Below are 16,460 nucleotides of genomic sequence, written 5' to 3'. Positions count from 1 at the left end.
ATACAGTGGGTACAGAAAGTATTCAGACCCCTTTAAATTTTTCACTCTATTTCATTGCAGCCATTTGCTAAAATCAAAAAAGTTCATTTTATTTCTCATTAATGTACACTCAGCACCCAATCTTGACAGAAAAAAGCAGAAATGTAGACATTTTTGCAAATCTAATAAAAAAGAAAAACTGAAATATCACATGGTCATAAGTAACCCTTTGCTGTGACACTCATACTTAACTCGCATGCTGTCCATTTCTTCTGATCCTCCTTGAGATGGTTCTACTCCTTCATTGGAGGTTACAAAAGAATTTCTGCAGCACTCAAGGTTCCTAAGAGCACAGTGGCCTCCATAATCCTTAAACGGAAGAAGTTTGGGACGACCAGAACTCTTCCTAGACCTGGCCGTCCAGCCAAACTGAGCAATCGTGGGAGAAGAGCCTTGGTGAGAGAGGTAAAGAAGAACCCAAAGATCACTGTGGCTGAGCTCCAGAGATGCAGTGGGGAGATGGGAGAAAGTTCCAGACAGTCAACTATCACTGCATGAAAGCCCGCATAGAGTTTGCCAAAAAACACATGAAGGACTCCCAGACTATGAGAAATAGGATTCTCTGGTCTGATGAGACGAAGATTGAACTTTTTGGCCTTAATTCTAAGCGGTATGTGTGGAGAAAACCAGGCACTGCTCATCACCTGCCCAAAACAATCCCAACAGTGAAGCATGGTGGTGGCAGCATCCTGCTATGGGGGTGTTTTTCAGCTGCTGAGACAGGACGACTGGTTGCAATTGAAGGAAAGATGAATGCGGCCAAGTACAGAGATATCCTGGAAGAAAACCTCTTCCAGAGTGCTCAGGACCTCAGACTGGGCCGAAGGTTCACCTTCCAACAAGACAATGACCCTAAGCACACAGCTAAAATAACAAAGGAGTGGCTTCGGAACAACTCTGTGACCATTCTTGACTGGCCCAGCCAGGGCCCTGACCTAAACCCAATTGAGCATCTCTGGAGAGACCTGAAAATGGCTGTCCACCAACATTCACCATCCAACCTGACGGAACTGGAGAGGATCTGCAAGGAAGAATGGCAGAGGATCCCCAAATCCAGGTGTGAAAAACCTGTTGCATCATTCCCAAGAAGACTCATGGCTGTACTAGCTCAAAAGGGTGCTTCTACTCAGTACTGAGCAAAGGGTCTGAATACTTATGACCATGTGATACTTCAGTTTTTCTTTTTTAATAAATTTGCAAAAAAAAAATTCTGTCAAGATGGGGTGCTGAGTGTACATTAATGAGAAATAAAATGAACTTTTTTGATTTTAGCAAATGGGTGCAATGAAACAAAGAGTGAAAAATTTAAAGGGGTCTGAATACTTTCCGTACCCACTGTATATATATGTGTGTGTGTGTGTGTGTGTGTGTGTGTGTGTGTGTGTATGTGGACTCATGGACTCTGTCTGGTATCAACAATATAACCAAGGTTTATTATTATAGGTGAGTCTGACAAGAACCTGCTAAACTAAATCAATTCAATCTGCAGCTGCAGGATGCTATCGTACATATAACGTGCAATCCCAAGTTCACACCTTGCACATGATCAAAGTGGCAACAGTAATGTTTAGCAGCAGCTGCTGACAGTGGCTGGATGATGAATATCATGGAAATGCACAGTTTAATAGATTAGATTAGTTTTCTAATTTCTCATCTTTTAAGTGTTTCCTGTGTAGTTTTAGTCTACCCTCCAGTGAAAATTCCCCACAAACCCTTGAAATGTTACCAGAGGTGGGAGAAAGTCCCTATGTTGCAAGTCCAAGTAGAGTCTCAAGTCTTTGCTCTCAAGTCCCAAGTCAAGTCCAAGTCCTAAGATTTTTGTTTCGAGTCCCAAACAAATCGATTATAATTAATGATACGTAAAGATCATGATCACGCCTCATTGTTAAGTTGTTTATATTTTATAGTTAATATTCTGCCAATTATTCATCCCCCCCCCCCATAGGCGGCGCTAGGACAGTAGGAATGGGGAAGCTACGGGACAAAAAAAAAGAGAAAGTTTTTACCCATAGGCACTAGGCAGATATATAAATTTTGATTATATTCATCAAAATGAGATGCAGTAGAATGATTTCTTTCATTCTCTACTTGTTTTTTTTTTTTTTTTTTTTTTTTGCTGGTGTAGTAGCCCATAATCAATTAATCAATGTTCTTAGCATACGCCACGGGGCGTTTGTGTCGTATTTCTCAACTATTTCTTCAGGGTTAAATCCTTTTACCGTAGTTATTGCTCTCGATGTACAGAAGCGACACAGTTGACAGTATCTGCTGTGCCATAGTTGTCCTCATCCAGTTGCGCACCCGCTGCATCGCTGAGAATGTGCGCTCACACAGGTGTCAGGTGACAGGATTTCAATTTTGGACGGGCCACAGTAATTTTGGATGGGCCACTACTTAGGAAAAAATAACACTAACATACATAGAGTTGGAAATTATTCCTGAATGACTCGTTCGTGTCTATATTGAAAGCACACATAATTTCTGCTGAGACGAGCTTTGACAGCGCGGTGCGCCGCTCTCTCTCCCGTTAAAAGTTAATCTAGCTCACCCAGTGGAGATCTCTCTCTCTCTCTCTCTCTCTCTCTCTCTCTCTCTCTCTCTCTCTCTCTCTCTCTCTCTCTCTCTCTCTCTCTCTCTCTCTCTCCTGTTACTTATGTGTTTAACCAAATGCACGAAAAGCCAAATCAAATCAGAAATGCGTAGCCCACATCTTTTTAACTCACAGACATTTATTTTCATAAAGTAATAAAATATCTCGACATTTTGCCGTCGTTAACATTGAGACAAAAGGCTGCAGGAATGGAAGAAGAATTCGGCAAATCATCTTATCACGCAAAAAGTCACAACAAACAGGTTTTGCACAATGGTTTGCACAGATAAGTCTTAAAATATGTGCAACACCTTCTCATCACAATCCACACCATCTATCAGCTCAGCTGTTATTAAAACCCAACTCATCAGGACGCGATGACCACCGCTCACATTACACAACAAACCGTTAACAATTAATCCACACTCAAACCGAAGCAACAATAGTGTTAACTGTACTCAACAAGCTGTTATTACAAGGTTTACAACAGATATGACAGGCTGTGTGTGTGCGTGTATAAAGAAAGAGAGGGAGGGAAGAGAAAGTACGTAACCTGCTAGCTGCTAGCTACCGTAGCTCAGGCGTCGGTCCGTCAGGTAAAAGCTGCCGTTTATTCCTCAAATGAAGCTCATGCAGTTATTCAGCCTCTCCGGTACAGTTATCCATCACTGCTGTTGAATTAGCCGCTAGACTGCTGGAAGCTAAAACCGAGGGGGCGACTGTTTGTTTACAATTCACGAAAACAACGTGAACGTACGTGCGGCTCACACTGAGGCAGTGAAGCAGCGTAGCCTCAGCCTCCCTCGGCGTACAGAGGCAAAGCACCACACTCGCTGCCTCTCCTCTGAAATACAACGAGACGGCCAGTGGTTTCTTCGGCCGCTGCCTGACACATGCTGACACATTTAAACCTACGTAATGACGCAGGTAACCAGTCAAATACGACCGAAAATTCTAAATCTAAATCTAAATTTTCCATTTTATTATTTGTGATGATTTTTATTTTATTTTCTGTGACAATCTAGGGGAAGCTAAGCTTCCCCTAGCCTATTGATAGCGCCGCCTATGCCCCCCCCCTCATCAGCTGGACACAAACAGGTGAACAACATTTCATCACTAAGGGATCACAGGAAAACAAGTAAACAACATTTCATCATTAAGTCCCTTAGGTGCCAGTGTTTGGAGGGTGTCGATCCAGAACGCTTCTCTCTGCTTTAATAATTTGTCATGGTCACCTCCCCTGGGTGGTAAGGTGACCTGCTCAATGCCACAGAACTGTAAAGAGGAGATGTCATGATGAGAATTATTAAAGTGTATGGCTATGGGGTAGTTCGGGTCATTTCTGCGGATACTGCTTTTATGTTCACTTATTCTTTGTTTGAGTTTTCTTGTGGTTTTCCCAACATAAGCCAGACCACACGGACATCGTATCATGTATATCACGTGGGTGGACGCACACGTGATAACACTATTGATTGAAATTTTTTTGTCCGTGTGGGGATGGGAAAACTGATTGGTCTTGTAAGTGTTGTTACACTTTTAAGTGTTTCCTGTGTAGTTTTAGTCTACCCTCCAGTACAAGCAAAATAGTCTTTTCTAGATCATTATTAATCTTCTCAGTGGTCCCATGGACACTGAAAATTCCCCACAAACCCTTGAAATGTTTTATTTCTTTGTGATAGATCATGTAGGCTAATTATCTAACAGTCCTGTCAGCAGTCGGGCCAACGGTTCTTGTCTGACTCACCTATAATACACACACACACACACACACACACACACACACACACACACACACACACACACACACACACACACACACATACACTCATAATAAACCTTGGTTATATTGTTGATAAACTCCCGAGTAGGGAGACCGGGGATGGTTGTAACACTTTTTGTCTCAGCTCCCATAACTTGCATAGTGTTCATGATAGGGCTCTCAAATTCTGACACAGAGTACCCCAATTTGTCCTCTACAAATAGCAGTGCCTTAGACTTCTCAAAGTATATAAAATAATTCACAATTTGATGTCAAATGCAAGGAGTGCCACTGTTACAACCTACCCCACTACCGGGGGAGGTTGTAGCACAACCTGGGGTCAATTGTAACAGTGAGATTAAAAACTACAAACTAAGACCAAACCAAAAAAACATGCATCTATGTAAGTTTATTGTGCACGTTCCAACACTAAAGCATCTTCCGATGGTTCAGTATGAACAAAAATAACTCATCACTGATGGTTTAATGAAGAACAGTGACAGTGGTGTGGATCCTAACATTAGAAAGCATCTTCTGATAATACAGATGAAAGGTGAACATGTATTAATGGAAACCTTCAGCAAGAGGCCAGAAGCAGCTAATAATTCATGTATAATTCCAGGAAAGATGGTTGTCAGTTAGTGACACTTAATAAAACAACAAAGGTAAAAGGTGTTAGAACAATCCCGCCCCCTGTCAGTCACTGTTTGACCATCTGTACCAGCGTGGTGGCTTGAAATAAACATTAATGAACTGACTCATATTTTATAGGAACCTGCTCTTTCATCTTATACAAGTTATCTAATTCAAACTTCAACGGTATTGATACTAGTCAAAATTTAGGCTTGGTCCAAAACATTAGTTTCTGACCTAAAAAAGTGTTTTCTGGCTGTAAAACCTACACACTTATTGACACTGCCATGCAAATTCACATGCAATGTCTGGGAGTGAGTGGGTACACATGATACTGAGCACATAACTCTAATGTTATCCCTTATTGGTGAAAGTGATGCTGTTACAACACCCCCTTGTTACAACCATGCCCGGTATCCCCTATTCTACAATAAATTCAGGAGCTGAGATCATTTAAGGTCTTTGATCTGTGTGTTTGATTTTTCCCAGACTGCGTCATGTAAATCAGCATGTGACCTTCAGTGGTTGAATCACATACTATTAAACTACTAATAAACTACTTTTACAACAGGATCAACGGAGAAGTGGGTGAAGAGGCGGACGGTAACCACAACAAACACATGGCAGAGGCAGAGGTGTGGCAGGTGAGTGCAATCAGCTGTAAAACTTTATAATACTCACTGATCAAAGTCCACGTTAAATCTACTAAATACTTAAAAGAGTAATTACAACAGTGGTAAGGCAGCGATAATTTAATTTAATGTTTAACAATGTGTCCTATTTAATGAGGTCATTATTAATGTGTTGAGTGTTTGAGTGTGTGTTTACCTCTGATCCTCTGTGGCTGTTCATATATGTATATGGTATATATATGTGTGTGTGTGTGTGTGTGTGTGTGTGTGTGTGTGTGTGTGTGTGTGTGTGTGTGTGTGTGTGTGTGTGTGTGTGTGTGTGTGTATATATCAGCTTATAATATATATATATATAATTATAATTAAATGTTAATTATAAACTGGAGGATAGGCCTCTATGCTCTGTAGAGACTTATGTAGGAGTAAACGGTGGTATTATCCACCTTGTTAGGTCCTCTCTGACCGCCCTCAACAGGTCCTGGTTAATAATACTCGGTCCGACATCATTGTGCTTAATACTGTACTATTTTATCCCCATTACTTTTTCCATATACACAAACGAATTCCAATTAGATCTGGAAAAGTTTCGTTTGTTCAAGTATGCGGATGATATGGCCCTGGTTGCCTTATTAAAGAAGGGGGACATAGTTGGAGAGGAAGTATATAGAGCACATGTGTCATCTCTCCAGAAGTGGTGCAATGAAAGTTCCTTAGAGGTCAATGTAACAAAAACACAGGAACTTGTTTTTCATGAAAAGGACCGTGTGCAGCCCCTTATAATTAGGGGACAAATTGTAGAGGTAGTAGACAAGTTCAAATATCTAGGTACATATATTGCTTGTAACCTAAATTTCAGTGAAAACACAGACTATATCTTTAAAACCTGTAACCAACGTCTCCATCTACTGCGCAAGCTCAACTCCTTTAGAGTGAGTATAAGCACATTATGGAAACAGTTTATAAGAACCTGATAGAGGGCATTCTAACTTTCAACATGGCAATGTGGTATGGTTATCTAAATATTAAAGGAAGAAGCAGCTGCAGAGAATAGTAAACCTTGCCTCAAAAATCATAGGGACAAGACAGAAACAATTAAGTTTAGTTTAGTTTATTTAGATCCCCATTAGCTTTTGCCACGCAGCAGCTATTCTTCCTGGGGTGTTTTCATCATAATAAATGACAAATACAAACCATTAACACACAACACATTAATACATAAAACAAAAAATACATACAGAAAACACATACTCAATACAAAAACAAAACATCCAAGACAAAAACACTTAACATATGTTACCCGCTCCTACATTGAATCACTACACAACAAGAATACCAGGACCCAGTTTTACAAATAGGCTACTAATGGTCAAAATTGCGATCAAAATAATAATCTCTTAGTTTCATTTTAAAACTAACCATGTTTCTTTGTTGTATAACATAATTCTAAAGGGCATTCCACTCCTTCATAGCTCTATATAATACTGTACCTTGAGAGAGTGCCCTGGGTAAAATAAAATAACCTCCAGCAGCATGTCGAGTTGAATAATTATGTATGTTTGAACTAAAAGACAATTTTCTATACAAAATGTGTATGGCATTTTAGTTGTTATTATATTTTTAAGAAAAACCATCAACAAATATGACAATCTGTGCTTAACATCCAGCCAACCAAGACTGGCATGCATTTGACAAATATTCGACCTTATTCCACACATAAGTGCAACACGTGCTGCTTTATTTTGTATAAGTTGTATGTATGAGGAAGTGCTTTGGAAAAAAGCTGTCAAAATAGCAAATGATCCCTCTCATCCACTCAATAGGGAGTTTGAACTTCTTCCCTCTGGTAGACGTTACAAAGTGCCAAGGGCAAATCGTAATATTTTTTTTAAATTCCTTTATTCCTAATGCAATTGGGGCACTGAACACCATGCCCCGTTGATGTGATTATGTGTTGTAATGTAACTGCCACTGCTGTCCTGCTTTTTGCCCTGAAGATGTCTGTATGTAAGTGTTGTTGTTGTTGTTGTTGGCTGCTTGGTCATTGTGTCGGCCACATGCTCTTATCTTCAGTCAGGGCCCGTGGATCTTCAGCAGTAACTAGCTTTATGTTAGCATGTTGCTATGGTTGCAGGTGCTTGGAAAGATTTGACGTTGTGTTCACAGTGGTGGAGAGCTGTTTGTTTCTGACCCACACACATTTTACTGTCCCGTTCTTGTCCTTTCAACAAATTCAAAGTAGTGTGCAAATCTCCACCTCTCCAAGGATATTGCCATTCTCGTCCTGTCTCCTCACTTCTCTTCTTGTTCTTGATGAGGTCCGTGTCACAAAAGTGCATTGTGTAAGCATGCATGGACAGAGAAGAGAGATCGATTTTTGTTGTTGTTTGTAACTGTAATGTATGAATGACGTTATCAACAGCAATGGGTTACAGAAAAATGTAATATGATACTTCACTTTGTCACACATTAACCCAACATGTTAGCCTTCACTGACGCCTGCACTACAAGCACCACTAAAAGCCACACCTCTAGTCAACCAACTGATTATATTTTTTACTGGCGGACCCGGTCTTACTTCAGTCTGGAAGTTGTCCGTCCTTAACTCACCTCGTGTCCCAGTTAAGAAAAGAGGAACACACTTGAAAGATGTGATCTGTGGAGAAAACAACTTTTTTTTTCAGCTGTTACCATCCATGAAGAACAATGCACTTTAAAGAGTTCAGGGACAACTCTCCTCTATGGACTTTAATTTCCGTGTTGGCTGTTGTCTCCTGCTCACCTGTTAAAGGTAAACCTCGTTTTTTTTTTTTTTTTTTTAAATCTTCATTTGTTTATGTAATGTTTAAATTTGAGTAATGTCTAATGTTAGTTAATACACCTCTAATATTTATAGAGTTAATAGTTTATATATTTGTGTTGGCTGCAACCATCTAATTAAAGGCTTATTCATGTGTTTAAATTTTCATAAGATCAGTTCTGTCAGGACCACTATGTCAAAATAATATTTATTTACTTGCACAAGTTTTATTTGGCGGTATGGTACTGTTCTGGGACCCCCTGCTCTTCCACGCGCTTGCGTGGAAAGCCTGAGGCAGGAAGAGCACACCTTCCTGCCCTTCACGAGCCATCATGAACGGCATAGCAGGGAGCGCAGCAGCAAAGAAAACCCAGACAGAGCAGAGCAACCAACATGTACAATGACAGGAGGAGCTGAGGAGGTGGGTTGCAAAAAGCCGGCAGAGGAAGCAGCAGCAGCAAGGGAGGTGACATCGGACTAGAGCAGTTTAAATAGCGCGCTCTGCTAAGCCATCAGCTGATCTGCACCGGTGATGACAGCTACGCTGTGCTGATTAGAGCTTGACGTCATGGCCTGCCAGAACTAACATGAGTTATATCAGCTGCTGTTGTTCTTTTCATACCTCTGATTGCTAGCTGCAAAACTAATTGCCCCTAGATGATAATAAAGATATCCTTCAACCCTTGGACCTTGGTGAGGAATGAGGAAGTCCAGTTGTTGCTACCAGAAGTCAAAGAAGGGTTTCTGCATTCACAAGTGAAATATGACATACAATAAATCAACAAATTAAAATGTTCCCTCATGTTGCAGGTCTCATTATCAGGTCGTCTGAGCCAGTCGTTGCTGCTACAGGAGATGACGTCATCCTACCATGTCAACTGGATCCTGCAATAGATGCACGTAATTTAATTGTGGAGTGGACAAAGCCCGACTTTAAACCCGACCCCTCAGCTGGTCTGGACCAGAATCACTATGTTCACCTGCACTGGCGTGGGAGAGAGATCCTGGACCTGAAGCTCCCGTCGTACATCAGCAGGACTCAGATGTTCACAGAGGAGCTGCAACATGGAAACATATCACTGAAGATCCTGAATGTAACATCTGCAGATGCAGGGAGATACAAGTGTTTCATCCCAAACCTAAGGGAGCATGCAGTCGTTCAGCTTGTTGTTGGTGAGTACATTTGTTTAGATTTTTGGGTTTTGATCTTTTATTGTCATGTTTCTTTTAATGTTGAGTTGTAAATGTTTGCAAATCTTTGTTTTTCTAGAAACCAGGACGACAGAGACGCCACTGTACTCTGGAGATCTCCAAACTCCTGATCCAAGAAACAAGACAGACGATGAAGGTGAGGAAACAGTCTGACTCTGTGAGGACGACTGGAAGAAGACAACGTCTTCAGTCATTTTTGGTGTTTTGTTCTAGTTTCTGTTCTGTCAGTGACTGTAGCTGTTGTTTCATTCTGTCACAGAAGTTGATCAGACCAGACACAGGGTTTGGATCGTGCTGGGGGTTTGCTGCTCGTTGGTCCTGATTGTTGTTGTTGTCATTGGAGTCTTGATTAAGCTACAACGTCAGAAACAAACACAAACACAAAAAAAAGTAAGTAAATTTACAAACATTGTTAATTCCTGTTGTGTCAAACCTTTCTGCATCTATCAGACTAATGACTGAACCTCCGTTCTCTGTTCATCCAGGATGTGGAGTGTGATGTCGCCCTGAACACACAGTCTCCAGACTAGGTACCTTGACTGGAGGAACATTGATAGTAGTTGTTGACAAACAGTTTGTCTCAAAGGGCTTCACATGACATCATAACAACATCCTCTGTCCTTAGACCCTCACATCCACTGCAACCTCAGGGTGAGCAACAGAGGAGGGATCCCTCACCCAGACGTCACTGTCCTGGATCTATCAAATCAGTTTGGAGATTCAAACCAGGCAGCAACTCCTGCTCATCCACAGCTCCAAAAACTGGATCTAATCCCTTTTGACAGCTGTAAAACTTTTGGTTTTGATCTTGATCAGAATCAGCAGCAGAGACACTTTCACTCCAGATCAAGTTGTACATTTGTGACTGTGACTTTTGATTCTTGAAGACTTCTCAACAAGATCCAACCAACTCTGATGTCAAAACTGAGCTGTGGTGCAATACAGAAAAACAATGTATAAATGTCTATATGAAGATAATGTGTCAGGAAGTTGCAGTTTGTTTCAGAGGCTCCAAACTCTGACACTAGGAGCTGACAGAACAGAAGTTTCTCTTCAATCACGTTGGCTTTGGAAACTTTGTCCTGGTGTCTAGTGTCCTCTAGTGGTGGAACTAAGGACATGAAGAGGAGCGAGGTCCCCTTGTTGATCTTTCTCCTCTACAGAAGTGTTAAAGTTAAAATACTGTCTTTCTACAGCACTAAGGATGTGTTATTATGTATTTGTCATGTCTACACACTTAATGTCTGTTGATGTTTGTGTAACTCTGTCCATTTTGTTACTTTTGTTATTATTGTACATTTTATTTATTTGTGGTTTGAATAATTTACTGGAAACTCAATTAATTTTTATGTTTTTTATGCAAAAATTTCTACACTGCAGCTAAACTAAAACAAACTGCCGTTACTATGCAGGTACAAAATCCTAGGTTTTTAGATTTTGGTGTTTATATTAACAAGAAGAGCTCAGGATTCACATAATTAGGAGAGATTAATCAAGTGCTTAATAACAATATCATGTTTATTCTGCTCGTTGTTACTATAGTGTGGTGCAATTAAGATAAGGTGTAGGCTACTTTATTTTCCCCATGGGGGAAATTTGTTGTGGAGAGAAAAACACATAACACTGAAGTCTTTTGGAGGTTTAACATCTTTGCTTTAAATGAAATAAAGAAGATGTATGTGTATGTTCAAGGTTTAATGTTGTTGTTATTGTTATTCTAAAACATCCTGTTGAACAACAGTAGGTTACAGTAATTGCATTGTTTTAAATTCAATGAAAAAGTGACTCTGGTCACCAGGGACATGCAAATTTGTCTGTCGTCTAGCAACTGATAAAAAAAAAAGAATGGGGGGGGTTATTGTTTTTTTAAGTTGTATAAGCCAAAGACACATGGATCTACCAATTTATGGCTTTAAAATAATAATTTAAAAACGTTACTTATTTGCTGATCTTTGAGGTGAACCGGATGAATGGCCGGTGTTATTGAATTTGTCACTAATTAATTTTATGTAAAAAAATAAAAAATAAATACAATTAATTAAGTGTTTAATTAATTATTTCATGGTCCTTGTGTTGCAGTGCATCATGGATTCATTTTATCTGTATCAGAGCCTCATCAACCTGTAACTTCTTCTATCTTACCTTCCAGCCAATACAGATGAAGTACCAGGAGTTGGTCACTAGATGGCACAATTTCACAACTATAATTCACATCAAAGCAGAAACAGAAGACTGACAGTTGTTGGACACAAACATCTGATTGGCTCTTGAGTTGTCATCAGATTTTGATGTGTTGCTCTTAAACTATCATCAGTATTGATCGATTTGACTTGCAGTGGCTTCCACAAACAAACATTTAGGATTTTACTGTAATACATCAGTGCAGCAGTTCAGTAAATTATGTTTTTTATTCTTTCAAAGCTACAACATGTCATCAATCTATCAAAAAGACTGAAATAAATATATTGTTATAGATGATGTTACAGTTTGAATATTGTATTTTATAAAGTTGTCAGTCGCTGCCTCCTTCCTGCTCGTCTTCACAGCCTAGGATACGACTCGATACCGTACCGAGCGAAAGACGAGCTGGTCTGGTTTCAGGTTGCTTGGGAACCGGAGGGAAGAGGAGGAGGACTTCCGATACACTGCGCAAACATTAAACTGTTGTGGATCCAGATGGAGGCCATGAGCTGTGTGAGAGACAAGATAATTGGTTTACAATAAATACATCTGATATCAGACTTAAGGTCTTTAATCTGTGTGTTTTATTTTTTTCCCAGACAGCATCATAGTCATATAAATCATCATGTGACCTTCAGTGGTTCAGTCACATACTCGGTTACCTACACAGAGTGTCTACTAAGGATGTGGAGCAACCTGGTCAATATCTTTACCAGACTATCCATAATGGATTAGTGCTGTTGTTGTTGTTAAGAGATACAGAAATCATTAAAGGGACAACGAGGAGTTTTGGAAAAGCGAAGCGTTTTCACACTACATTTATGAGCCTCCGCGCGCACCGTAGAATTCTTTGACCGGCGCAAGACAGACTCATGTTTTCATTCATCAAGAATTAAAGTCAGAGGTTCAAAGAGGTTCAGTTACCGTCGTAATCCTGACCATAAACGGCAATACGGCGGCGACCACAAAACCGAAAGTAAGGAAACGCTGGACGGCTCGCCCAGCATTTCCACCATTAATTAAAATAACAAAATAACGATAGAGACAAAACGATATATTTATCGAAAATGGGCCCATTAACAAGTGGTAACGTAGATTCATCCACATTAACGTGACACTTTTTTATAACCAAATAGAAACTCCTCGTCCCTTTAAGATTGGTTGATATTTGTACCTCACAACAGAAAGTCAAAGGCGTAATTGATGTAGAGCTGCACGACTGCATGTGTTGCTTGTGGTCACAAAACACAAAAGAATACTGTTATGGGTATAGGTCTGAGTGTGTGTGTGTGTGTGGTGCTCCTTTGTCTTTGCACAGGTCCCGGTGTGTGCTGCTGCCGTCATACGTCATCACGCATCCCTCGTCATCCCGCGTCATCCCGCGTCATCCCGCGTCATCTCTCGTCCGTGCCGGAAGCCGGGACGCTTCAAAAGCCGGCTGGAAGGCCAGTTCGGTGGGCACAGTCTTCATGTGGCTGTCGGCCCCACGCCTCGCTCCTTCATTTTGCTTTGTCTTTGTTTGGGGATTAGGACTTCGTTTTGGTTGTTGCTATTTTGTTTGGGGATTGCTTTTCCCCCTGGTTTTCTTGTGTTTTTCTTTTAGGTTATGGGTGGCGTTCTCGTTTTGTATTCCATTTGATCCTTTTGTTTTGTTGTTGATTTGACACCACCCGTTACGTCCCCATTATCCTGTTACGTTATTGTTTAACCAATAAATCCACGTATCATTGTCACTTGTTTCATTGCGCATTCGTTTTGTTACTGCTCCCACACCCCTAGACACGAGGGGGGGGTCGTAACAAATTGGGGGCTCGTCCTGGATAGTTGTAAACCTTTTGAAGTAGTCCGAGTTATTGTGTGCAGGGTAGCGTCTCATGCTTTTCATTGTATTTCTTGAGACCAGGATCTAACAGAAGTCTTTCATACAATGAATCACAAGACGATCGTAGATATTATTCCCGTTTTTACAGCCTGAAGAAAACAGTCCGTTACACAACTACACAAGAATCAAACTAATACAACAATGACTAAAACAGACTGACCTTTGTGGTGTCTCCAGAGGAAGAGCAGCATCACCATCACCAGCAGCAGGCAGACCCCGAACACAGGAAGTAGAACACATGTAAGGGGGGGAGGCTGAGGTAGCTCAGCAGGCCTCGCTTCAAAACAGAAACACCACAGACAGGTTGGCCTCAATCAAACATATTATATATATTTGATGTTTTAGACGTTGAGCTCACCTCTGACAGTCAACCAGCTGCCTGGTGAGCCTCCAGCTCCAGAGATGTTGCACCTGTAGAGTCCTTCATCAGACCTGGAGACTCTGTGGATGGTCATGTTTCCTGTGGAGCTGCTCCTGATGAAGACCTCGTCTTTGGAGAAATCAGTGGTGCGATTGGAGGAGGAACCATCCCTACCTCTACAGCTCAGAGTCACATCGTCTCCCTCCATCACACGGAGGACCGGGCTCTCCAGGAGCACAGAGCCTCCTGGACAAAACACGTTTCAGACCAGAACCAAAGTCAACTAGTTAGTTACAATTCAGAGTTTATGGTCACAGGGACATTAACTGGGTTTTAGCTTTTTGAACATGGGAAACCTCAGGAAATCGTCAAAAGGATACGAGATGATTGTTCTAGTCTTGTCATAGGGGTTATGACAATATGAATAATATCCGTTATCTGGCGAGTTACAGTATATAGACTTTGGTCATATAGTGTTGTATAGATTTTGTTATATATAGGCCTACGGTAGTTTAACTAGTTAGTTATATGGAGTTGTATAGATTTTAGATGTATAGAGTTACATAGACTTTAGTTATATTCAGATATACAGACTTAACTCGCAGTGAGTGGGCGATGCAACATGTTTGTGTGAATAGTGTGAATCCAGAGAAGGTCACGTGCGCGACCACACGTTGCTGCACAGGAAAACGGAAATAGGCCCTGTTCATTTTATATTTAAAAACAGCACTGAACTAGATCGACTGTGGTTAACAAAATTAATTAAAATGGTCTTTTTCATTTGCTTAAACATTCGACTAGTTTATCTAACTCACCTGCTACTGTGATGTTGATGGTGTTACTGCACTTTCCTGCTGCAGACTCACACCAGTAAACTCCAGAGTCCAATGTGAAAACATGATTAATGGGGCAATCAGACTGATTGTTTCTGTACGTGGGTGTTACGACTGCCGTCGTTTGGCCTGGGTGATTATAAGGGTGCATATGTATTTCTGCCGTCGCTGGCTTGGTGTGTATTGGGTATGTGTGTGGGTGTGCTTGCGTGTGTGTTTATGTCTCTTTGCAGCTCCTTAGTCGGGTGGCCAGACTCCTCCCCCTCTGGTCCCGATTGGTGCTTCTGAGCTGGCTGGGGATTGGTGCGGCGCTTCTGAGCTGGCTGGTGATTGGTGCGGCGTCTGAGAGCGGGCCTGGGTCCTGGCATAAAAACCCCGAGTGGCAGTCGGCAGCTGGGCCAGAGCGAGGCAGGCCACGCGTTCCTCCCCTTCACCCAACCAGCCACCTTTAGTCTTTGTTGTGTTCTCCCGTAGGGGTGGACCGCCATTTGAGTTATCCAGTTTTCTCCTGTTTTTGGTTAAGTCAGGGAGGTCAGCCTGTGTTATGTTGTTTTTGGTTTCCTTTGCAGGTTAGTTTGTCCCTCTGAGTTAGATCCTCTTTTGTTTGTTATTTTGGCCGAGGTCCACCCCGAAGTTACTGAATCCTGTCATTATTTAATTATCATTTATTCTGTACCAATAAATATTGGTTTATTTACTTCTGGCTCCGTGGCTGCTTGAGTTTTGGGGAGAGAATGTCACACGATCATGTTGCTCCTCAGATACCCCTAGCTGGGGTGTAACAGTCTTCATTTATATTTTGGGATGTGTTCCTCCTAACCCTCCACTCAGAGGAGTTTCTCTGCTGCCCACAGCTCAGAGAGAAGGACTCGTACTTGAAGAACTGGGATCTGTTCTGCAGGACTGTCAGAGTAGCTGCAAGAAACACAGACGATGACAAACAGCTTTTTATTTCATCGTGAGTATGTTTTGTGTTCATGATTAAAGGTCGCTTTTCTGTTTTTTCAGATCAGTGTTCTTCCTTGTTTCACTACGGATGTGATTTTGAACGATGCCTCCTGCCTCTTCACCATATAATGCAATAAAACTAAATGAATTCAATCTGCAGCTGCAGGGTGCTATGGTTCATACAACATGAGCAATGACAAGTTTACACCTTGCACATGATCAAAGCGGCAACACTAATGTTTAGCAGCAGCCGCTAACAGTGGCTGGAACTCTGGATGATAAATGTCATGGAAATGCACAGTTTAATAGATTAGATTAGTCTTCTTATTACTCATCTTTTAACAGTGAAATGGTTTGCATTGGATCAAATCAAGAACACATCAACTTCAGCTTTCATTTGTTATTTCGTTAGCCTCATAGCATAATTGCCTAAGTCATTTTTTGGCCAAATTGAGATATCTGCCTAACTTTCCTCTCCTACCACTGCTGCATCACCTTGCCTTATTGGCTATGTCCTCAACCAATCAGGCAGATAGTGATTTTGGACTCTAAAAGTGTTCTAAGTCATCTTTTTGACTTTGCTTGCTAGA

This window comes from Trachurus trachurus (genome assembly GCF_905171665.1).
Source record: "Trachurus trachurus genome assembly, chromosome: 18".
Taxonomy (NCBI): domain Eukaryota; kingdom Metazoa; phylum Chordata; class Actinopteri; order Carangiformes; family Carangidae; genus Trachurus; species Trachurus trachurus.
Note: the sequence above shows the minus strand (reverse complement) of the source record.